Source organism: Meles meles, chromosome Y (genome assembly GCF_922984935.1).
Source record: "Meles meles chromosome Y, mMelMel3.1 paternal haplotype, whole genome shotgun sequence".
In the NCBI taxonomy this organism is placed as follows: Eukaryota; Metazoa; Chordata; class Mammalia; order Carnivora; family Mustelidae; genus Meles; species Meles meles.
This window is the reverse complement of record NC_060088.1, coordinates 33,429,301-33,439,170: the sequence shown is the minus strand read 5'-3', so window position 1 is coordinate 33,439,170 and position 9,870 is coordinate 33,429,301.

Here is a 9,870-nt window from a genome sequence, read left to right as displayed (position 1 = left end):
TATCTTCTCCCATTCCGTGGGTTGCCTCTTTGTTTTGTTGACTGTTTCCTTTGCTGTGCAGAAGCTTTTGATCTTGATGAAGTCCCAAAAGTTCATTTTCGCTTTTGTTTCCTTGGTCTTTGGAGGCATATCTTGAAAGAAGTTGCTGTGGCTGATATTGAAGAGGTTGCTGTCTATGTTCTCCTCTAGGAATCTGATGGATTCTTGTCTCACATTGAGGTATTTTATCCATTTTGAGTTTATCCTTGTGTACAGTCTAAGAAAATGGTCGAGTTTAATTCTTCTACATGTCGCTGTCCAGTTTTCCAAGCACCATTTATTGAAGAGACTGTCTTTTTTCCTCTGTATATTTTTTCCTGCTTTGTCAAAGATTATTTGACCATAGAGTTGAGGGTCCATATCTGGGCCCTCTACTCTGTTCCACTGGTCTATGTGTCTGTTTTTATGCCAGTACCATGCTGTCTTGGTAATTACAGCTTTGTCGTAAAGCTTGAAATCGGGTAACGTGATGCCACCAGTTTTGTATTTGTTTTTCAACATTTCCTTAGCCATTCATGGTCTCTTCTTATTCCATACAAATTTTAGGATGATTTGCTCCAGCTCTTTGAAAAATACCGGTGGAATATTGATTGGAATGGCATTACAGTATAGATTGCTTTATCCAGTATAGACATTTTAACAATGTTTATTCTTCTGATTCAAGCACATGGAAAGGTCTTCCATCTTTTTGTGTCTTCTTCAATTTCTTTCATGAGTGTTCTGTAATTCCTCAAGCACAGACCCTTTACCACTTTGGTTAGGTTTATCCCCAGGTATCTTATGGTTCTTGGTGCTATAGTAAATGGAATTGATTCTCTAATTTCCCTTTCTGTATTTTCATTGTTAGTGTATAAGAAAACCTCTGATTTCTGTACATTGACTTTGTATCCTGCCACATTACTGAAATGCTGTATGAGTGCTAGTAGTTTGGGGTCGTGTCTTTTGGGTTTTCCATATAAAGAATCATGTCATTGGCAAAGAGACAGGGTTTGACTTCTTCCTTGCCAATTTGGATACCTTTTATTTTTCTTTGTTGTCTGATTTCCGTTGCTAGGACTTCTAATACTATGTTGAACAAGAGTGGTGAGAGTAGGCATCCTTATCATGTTCCTGATCTGAATGGGAAGGCTGTGACATTTTTCCCATTGAGGATGATATTTGCTGTGAGTCTTTCATAGATAGATTTTATGAAGTTCAGGAAGGTTTCCTCTATCCCTATACTTTGAAGCATTTTAATAAGGAATGGATGCTGGATTTTGTCGAATGCTTTTTCTGCATCAATTGAGAGGACCATGTGGTTCTTCTCTCTTCTCTTATTGATTTGTTCTATCACAATGATTGATTTGCGAATGTTGAACCATCCTTGTAACCCAGGGATGAATCTCACCTGGTCATGGTGGATAATCTTTTTTAAGATTCGAACTGTTCGAACCTGTTCGCTAGAATCTTGTTGAGAATCTTTGCATCCATATTCATCAGCGACACTGGTCTGAAATTCTCCTTTTTGGTAGGGTCTTTGCGTGGTTTGGGGATCAGGGTAATGCTGGCTTCATAAAAAGAGTCTGGAAGTTTTACTTCTGCTTTAATTTTTTGGAACAGCTTCAGGAGAATAGGTGTTATTTCTTCTTTGAAATTTTGGTAGAATTCCCCAGGGAATCTGTCAGGTCCTGGGCTCTTGTTTTTTGGGAGGTTTTTGATCACCGCTTCAATCTCATTACTAGATATCGGTCTATTCAGGTTGTCAATTTCTTCCTGGTTCAATTTTGGGAGTTTATAGTTTTCCGGGAATGCATCAATTTCATCTAGGTTGCTTAGCTCATTGGCATATAACTGTTGATAATAATTTCTGATGATTGTTTCTATTTCCTTGGTGTCAGTCATGATCTCTCCCTTTTCATTCATCATTTTATTAATTTGGGCTTTCTCTCTTTTCTTTTGGATTAGTGTGGCCAATGGTTTATCAATATTATTGATTCTTTCAAAAACCACCTTCTAGCTTCATTGATAATTTCTACTGTATCTCTGGTTTCTACCTCATTGACCTCTGCTCTAATCTTGATTATTTCCCTTCTTGCTTGTGGAGTTGGATTGATTTGTTGTTGATTCTCCAGTTCTTTAAGGTGTAGAGACAGCTGGTGTACTCTGGATTTTTCAATTTTTTTGAGGGAGGCTTGGATGGCTATGTATTTCCCCCTTAGAACCGCCTTTGCTGTATCCCATAGGTTTTGGACCAAAGTGTCTTCATTCTCATTGGTTTCCATTTATTGTTTAAGTTCATCTTTGATCTCCTGGTTGATCCAAGCATTCTTAAGCATTCTTCCAGGTGTTTGAGTTCCTTCTGAACTTTTCCTTGCGATTAAGCTCCAGTTTCAAAGCATTGTGATCTGAGAATATGCAGGGAATAATTTCAGTGTTTTGGTATCAGTTGAGTCCTGATTTGTGACCCAGTAAGTGGTCTATTCTGGAGAAGGTTCCAGGTGCACTTGAGAAGAATGATTATTCTGTTGTTTTAGGGTGGAATGTTCTGTATATGTCTATGAGGTCCATCTGGTCCAATGTTTCATTCAATGCTCTTATTTCTTTATTAATTTTCTGCTTCAATGATCTGTCTATTTCTGAGAGAGGCATATTAAGTTCTCCTATTATTAATGTATTCATATCAATATGACTATTTATCTTGATTAATAGTTTTCTTATGTAATTGGCTGTTCCCAAATTGGGGATGTACATATTTACAATTGTCAGATCATCTTGGTGGATAATACCTTTAAGAATTATGGAGTGTCGGGGTGCCTGGGTGGCTCAGTTGGTTAAGCCACTGCCTTTGGCTCAGGTCATGATCTCATGGTCCTGGGATTGAGTTCCGCATTGGGCCCTCTGCTCAGCAGGGAGCCTTCTTCCCTCTGCCTGCCTCTCTGTCTACTTGTGATCTCTCTCTGTCAAATAAATAAATAAAATCTTAAAAAAAAGAATTATGGAGTGTCCTTCTGTATCTGTGTCTGCAGTCTTTAGTTTAAAATCTAATGTATCTGATATGAGAATCACTACCCCGACCTTCTTTTGAGGCCCATTGACATGAAAGATGCTTCTCCATCCCTTCACTTTCAATCTGGTTGTATCTTTAGGTTCAAATGGGTCTCTTGTAGACAACATATGGATGGGTCCTGTCATTATATCCAATTTGCAACCCTGTGTCATTTTATTGGCGCATTTAGGCCATTCACATTGAGCGTGATTGTTGATAGATACATTTTTATTGACATCGTCTTACCTTTGAAGTCTTTCTGTAGATTGTCTCTATATTTCTGTTCAATGACATTCTTGGATTTTTTTTGGTCTTTTATAGAACCCCCCTTAATATTTCCTGCAGTGTCAGCTTGGTGGTTGCATAGCCTTTTAAGCCTTGCCAGTCTTGGAAACTCTTTATCTCTCCATCCATTTTGAATGTCAGTCTTGCTAGATAAAGTATTCTTGACTGCATGTTTTTCTCATTTAGTGCCCTGAATATATTTTTCCAGCCCTTTCTGGATTTCCAGGTCTCTGAAGAGAGGTCTGATGTTCTAATGGGCTTTCCTCTGTATGTAAGGAGCTTCTTTGTCCTAGCTGCTTTCAAGAGGGTCTGCCTACACTTATAATTCTTCATTCTTACTATCAGGTATCTCGAGGACTTTTGAGAATCTATAATCTTGGGGGGAAGCCATTCTGCCTCTAGTATATGAATGCTGGTTCCATTCATGAGATTGGGAAAATTTTCATAGACAACTTGTCCCACTATATCATCTAGACTTCTTTCTTTTTCCTCCCCTTCAGAGATTCCAATAATTCTGACATTGGGACGATTGATGTCCTCATTTATTTCCCTGATTCCTTTTTTGTGGCTTCTGAGCTGTTTGTTCCAGGCTTCCTCCTGATCCTTTCTCTCTATATGTTTGCCCTCCAGATCACTAATTCTATCTTCTGTCTCAGTTACCCTAGCTTTTAGAGAATTTAGATTAGATTGGAACTCATTGAGAGCATTTTGAACATTATCCCTTGTGGCTTTCAGTTGTGCCCTAATCAATTCTGTTTGTTCATCCATGACTTTCTCCAAACTAGATATTGCCTGGATAATTGTTAGCATGAATTCTCTTTCTGACATATTGTCTATGTTGATAGCCATTAGCTCTGTTGTAGAAGGCCCATCCTCTGTATTTTTCTTCTGTTGGCATTCCTCCACCTAGTCATTTTGGTGAAAGATGACTGATCGGATGTAGCTGGATGTATCGACCGTGGTGCAGTCAAGGTGCACCCTGGAATGCTTCTGAGCAATCAGGATTCCCCACCCAAATGAGAGAAAAAAGGAAAGAAAAGAGAGAGAGGGAGAGAGAGAGAGAGAGAGAGGGAAAAAAGGGAAGATAAAAGAGAAGGCTCAGCCCAAATGAGCCCCAAGGTAAGATTTATGATGTATACAAACAAAAACAGACAAACAAAAAGACTGTTAAAAGTATATGACAAGAGAAAAAATATATGTATATATAAAAAGGCAAAAAAAGGAAGATCCTCGTCAAAAAGAACCCCAAGTTTAAGATTTATATACTATCAGGACAAACACAAATACACAGAAACACTGGTGGAAGAAAAAAAAATGGGAGAGTGGTTATAAATTCTCAGTGTGGGCGAGGAAGGTTATTTTTATTCTTTCTGTATGTATCATGATATCTTTGTTAAAGGACTCAACTTTCCTAAGATAAAGGGGGATTAAAAATTGGTTTATTGGGGCACCTGGGTGGCTCAGTGGGTTAAGCCACTGCCTTCGGCTCAGGTCATGATCTCAGGGTCCTGGGATCAAGCCCCGCATTGGGCTCTCTGCTCAGCAGGGAGCCTGCTTCCCTCTCTCTCTCTCTCTGCCTGCCTCTCTGCTTAATTGTGATCTCTCTCTGTCAAATAAGTAAATAAAATCTTTTAAAAAATTGGTTTACTATAGGGGTAACATTGATTGGGGAAAGGGGATTACCTTGAAGTTTAACTCTATATGAGTTATATGTTGGTAGGTTGGAACTCAGCCTTCTATATGAATATCAGAAAATAAAAATAAAAAAGAATAAACTAGACTAAACTAAACTAAAATTAAAAATAGAAAAGTGAAAGAAAAATATGGGTGTATGCATCAAAAATTTCAGGTTAGAAGGTTATTATGGAATTTGATGTACTGGACATCTCACTGGGTAGTAAATAGGTTAAAAAATTATCTATATATTTTTAAAAAATGAACCAGAATAGTGGTAACGAGTTAAAAATAAAAGTTTTATCTATGATGTAGTGGTGGTTGTTCTCTTGTTGTCTTTTTTTTTTTTTCTTTCCTGATTGTTTTTCTGGGGGAGGGGCCTGCCATGTGGGTTTTCAGTCAATGATGTTTCCTGAGTTAAGTCCTTCCACCCTCCTCAAGGGGGTGGGCTCTGAGGAAACTAGTTTTTTGGCTTTTATTTTCTGAAGGTTTTTATGTTTGTTCATATGTTTCTCTCGGCTTGACAGCTTTTGATGGTTTTTGGAGGTTTAGAGGAAAGCAAACTGCACCCCAACCTCCCCCTCAGAGAGAAGCCTCAGCTTGCTGGAGAGCAAATTAATTCCCCCTTTGCTGCTTGCAGAGCATGTTCTGAGTCGTGGTCCCTGGGGACGCAGGATCTCCTGCTTGTATACAAAACCATGGCAGTGGCGGCTGTCTGGGCAGCTCCAGACTCCCAGAGAGGTTCCAAGCAGTGGTTACACAGTGAGATTTTCCAGCTGGCTGGGGCTGGGAGTGCCTGGTCTTTCCGGGTCCAAGAGCTCCCAGCTGTCACCTGCATGCACCTCTCCTAGAGGAGGGTGTGGGGCATGTGCATCTCAGGCTCTGACCTCTCAGCGAGGATCTAAGAGCGTCAGGCAGGTGCCTGCCCACACCTCTCTCAAGGGAGGGTGTGGGGTGCATGTGTCTCAGGCTCTGATAGCAGGGCTTGGTGTTCTGCCATCTGGCGAGGCTCCCAGCCCCTCATGGAAGCTGGACCCCACGTGTTCTTGGGTGGGCTGGTGGCTCAGGGACCAAGACCTTGTTTCTCTGCCACACTCTCTCTGGCTCAGTGCCAGGGCAGGCTGTCCTGAGTCCAGGGACTTAAGCCCCTGTCCCTAACCACCCCGATTCCCACAATTTCCCCCCGTGATCCTTTGCTCTTTTTTGAGTGCTTTCAACCAGACTCCAAGTTAATGCTGGTCCCCAGTCACAGGGCACTCTCGTATTGGGGTATTACTTTCCAATCAGTCGCCTCTGGTGGCTCCCCCCCCCAATTTTGTTTATCTTCCGATATCAGTCCGATGTTCCCACTCTGCTTTACCTGCCCACTGGCATCTTCTGCTCCTGCAGAGATTCAGATGTGTATAATTCTGATCTCAGGCTGATTTCATGGGTGATCGGAGTTCTTTGGTAGTTAATCAGCTCACTTTAGGGTACAGTTTGAAATGATGCCTCCTCCTACTTCCCCGCCATCTTGTCTCCTCAACTTACCTTTATTTTAGTGGTAATTTAGTCCCACTACTAATTCACGATCCTTACTGGGTCTCTACTGAATATTCTGACTTATGAAAAAGAACTCTTCACTCTGGCTGGTTGGAACTCAAATGACTCCTAGCCTTGTATGAGTCTTGGGAACCATCTGGTTCAGTTCCATTTACTCTTTGTTAGAACCTGGGGCATTTTCTTATACACGTACTGCTTCCTATTGAGCAAGGACTCAAGAGGACTCCAGTGTGTATTTCCAAGAGCTTGTTTTCTACTTGACTTCCTTCTTTCTGGAACCCATGACCTTTTCCTCACTCCAGACTTCCTGAATTCCAATCTCTCTTTCCTTGGAATCTTTTCCTTGGAATCTCTTCACCATCCAGAACTCCCCAGGTGAAAAGCTGAGTTAATCCTGGGGCTCCGTTTGTTTGTTTTCTTGTTTTTCTTTTCACAGGGTTCACAAATGTGTGTTCCTTTTCAATGTTTTAAAGAGTTAGATATATATATACATATGTATTTTCCCCCAATTCCCCATGTGATTATGGTTGGTTTCTTTTCCTCTAGCAAATTTTTATTAGTTTTCTAGGGCTGCTATAACAAGATACCACAAACCTAGTGGCTTAAACAAAAGAAATCAACAGTCTTACAGTTCTAGAGGCTACAATGTTAGTAGGCCATGCTCCTTTTGAAGGTATTAAGGAAGGGTCTGTTCCAGGCCTCTCTCCCAGATTTAAATACTTCCCTGGCTTTGGGTTTCTTCACATGGCATTCTCCCTCAGTGCATATCTGTATATCTCAAGTTTCCCTTCTTATCAGGACACAAGTCATACTGAATTAGGGGCCCATTCTACTCAAATGTGACCTTATCCTAGCTAGTTACATCTACAGTGACCATATTTTCAAATAAGGTCATGCTCCCAGGTACTGGGATTTAGGACTGGGATAGTTTTATGTATTATAAGATATATATTTTTTGCTAATAAAACATTTTTGTTTAGAATCTCAGTCTTCCTTCCTTTCATTGCAAGGTTATTAGCATGCTGTTGGTACCTACTGAACAATTCTACCACTTTGACCTCATAAATCTCCATGAATATTATTGTTACCTAAAGTCGTATGCTATCTTTTAAAAAACAGTTTGCATCTTTTTGGAGTTTACTGTTTTTCTGGGTATATAATATCTGTTTATGTGCTGATTAAAGTTACTTTCATCTCACTCCTTCCTTCTGAATTTGTTTCTTTTTGTTTAAGGAAATTAAGGATCTATAAAAGCTAAATCATTATTCTTTGTAAGTCTACATTTTTTTTTTCATTTTGAATGTACTTTAAGTGACCAGAGATTTTGAGGCTGGCAGCATTTATCATCATTCTAAAGATATAAAGGAAAAGATGTATTTTTAAAAGGGGATATAAAAATGATGAAACAAAAAAATTGCAGGACAACAGAAAAAATTTTAGGGGCTTAGAAAGCAAATGAAATGTAAATGGGTTACATACCCTAATTAAAAGATTAAATTTGTTAGATTGCACAAATGCACACATACACACATAATGATGTGCTGCTTCTAAGAGAAACATAATAAGCTCACCATGGCAGAAGTAAAATTTTGTAATATTGAACACCTAAAATTGAATGACTAATCTACAAACCTAGAAGTGGAAGTCCTAGCCAGCGTAATAAGTTATGGAGGAAACATTAAACTTATAACAACTGGATAAAATGAGTAAAATTTGTATCAAAAGATAATCTAAAATAATGTACAAAGTATTAGAATCAGTAAGTGAATTAACCAAGGTCATAGGATATAAGTTAAAAATTAAGAAAAATTCATTGTAATTCTTTGAAATATGAACCAGGGCTGAAAATAATGTTTGTGAGAGCATCAAAACTAGAAATGAATCTATCCAAAGACTTTATACTGTCTCTACACAGAAAGTATCAACACAGAAAACCATAAAATATTACTAAGGGGAATTTATGAACTAAATAAATGGAATGTCAAATATATTAATATGTTAAATATGTTATGTAACATGTTCATAGATTTGATAATCAGTATTGTAAACTTTCAATTTTCCGCAACATGATTTAGAGATTCAATGCAATCCCAGTTTAATTTCCAGGAAGTGCCTATGTACATTTATAAGTCAATTCTTATATTTCCATGAAAATGAAAAGGACTAGTAATTACCCAGGAAATTTGAAGATTAAAGTGAGAACAAGAGTAGGGAGAAAGAGAGTGAGAGGAGAATCTAGTGGGATTGGATTTATTACAAAAAGACTATTGAAATGACCAGAGAAAACAAACAAAAAAGGGCAGACTTTGACAAAGCAGTGCTAAATTATTTCAATATCCACATGGCACAAAATAGCATAAAAGTCAATTCCAGATTGATTAGACTAAACACAAAAGATGACATCTGGGGAGGTGGCAAAGATTAGTAGAATAAGAAACCAAAAACATTAAGCATAAGAAAGATTGGCAAGTTGCACTCTACTCATTTAAATGTAAAAAAAAAAAAATTCTTGTCCACCAAATGACAAGAGTAAAACTACGAAAGACTATGATGATATACCAACTAAGTAAGTGCATACATAAATATATATGATAATTATGAATCAATAAAGAAAGGTAGGTAACTTAAAAACAATGAAAATACTTGAACAGAAATATCCCTAACAGAAAAAAATCAGCCAATAAACACATGAAAAGATACATAACATCTTCAGTGATCATAAAAGAGCAAATTAAAACACAGAGTGTTAGTGTTAACACACATAAGACAGACCAAAAAAGTGTTGATTAATAAAACTTATTTAATAGGTAATGTAGTAGAGCACCTGGGTGGCTCCACTTTAAGCATCTGCTTTCTGCTGTGGTCCTGATGCCAGGGTTTTGGGATCAAGCCCTACATGGGGCTCCCTGCTCAGTAGGAAGCCTGCTTCTCACTTTCCCTCTCCCTCTCCCACTTCCACCACTTGTGCTCCCTCTCAGCTTGTGCTCTCTCTCACTGTCTCTCTCCTTCTGTAAAATACATAAATAAATAAATAAACTCTTTAAAATAAATAAGTAAAAATAAAATGGAGACACATGAGGTACTAATGAACAACAATAATATTTAGTTGTTTTTTTAAAAAAGATTTTATTCATTTATTTGACAGACAGAGATCAGAAGTTGGCAGAGAGGCAGGCAGAGAGAGAGGGGGGAAACAGGCTCCAGGCTGAGCAGAGAGCCCAATGTGGGGCTCAATCTCAGTACCCTAGGATCATGATCTGACCTGAAAGCAGATGCTTAACCCACTGAGCTACTCAGGCACCCAT